Source organism: Arachis ipaensis, chromosome B10, assembly GCF_000816755.2.
Source record: "Arachis ipaensis cultivar K30076 chromosome B10, Araip1.1, whole genome shotgun sequence".
Taxonomy (NCBI): Eukaryota; Viridiplantae; Streptophyta; class Magnoliopsida; order Fabales; family Fabaceae; genus Arachis; species Arachis ipaensis.
The window spans coordinates 33,493,132-33,493,855 of record NC_029794.2 but is presented as its reverse complement, the minus strand read 5'-3'; positions in this window follow the sequence as shown (position 1 = coordinate 33,493,855).

Below are 724 nucleotides of genomic sequence, written 5' to 3'. Positions count from 1 at the left end.
TCGACAAGAGGGAGAGGCTGTACTCTTTTTTCCTTGGTCAGGTTTTTTTCCATTGAGTTTTTCTTGACAAGGTTTTTAATGAGGCAGTCTCCATCACAAATGATTTTGTACTCTTTTTTTTTCACTAAAATTTTTTTCATTGAATTTTTCTTTAGTAAAGTTTTAATGAGGCATATTCCTAAATGAGCATCCAGCCAAGAGGGAGTGTTACAACAAGGATAGATAAGGATGAATACCCATTTATGGACGCTCAATTTTTCTATGCTGAAAAGAGCAAGTTCTCATGACAAAGCACAATTAATGAAGTTTGAAAAGTAGAATTTTTTTGCCTATAAAAACATGAACGATGCAAATGAAATATACACACAAGCAATAAAAACAATTCTTCTTCTTCTCTATATTACAACTATTCTGAATATTTCTCTTTCACTCTTTATAATATTAGTGAATATATTAATTACTTCTATTATAGTGAGATAATTATATTGGTAAATATTAATACTAGTGTATTCTATTTATAAATATTTATTTTATATCTATTATATCTTTGAATTATTTTACAACAAAAACTAGTTTATTAGGTGAAAGAGTTTTATGGTTTAAATTGACTTATTTTCTTAATTGATATTTATAACATTATTATATTTAATTTGTAATCAAATTTGTTACACTATATAATTAAATATCAGCCAGAATTATATGATCAATTTTGAGGTAAGACTCA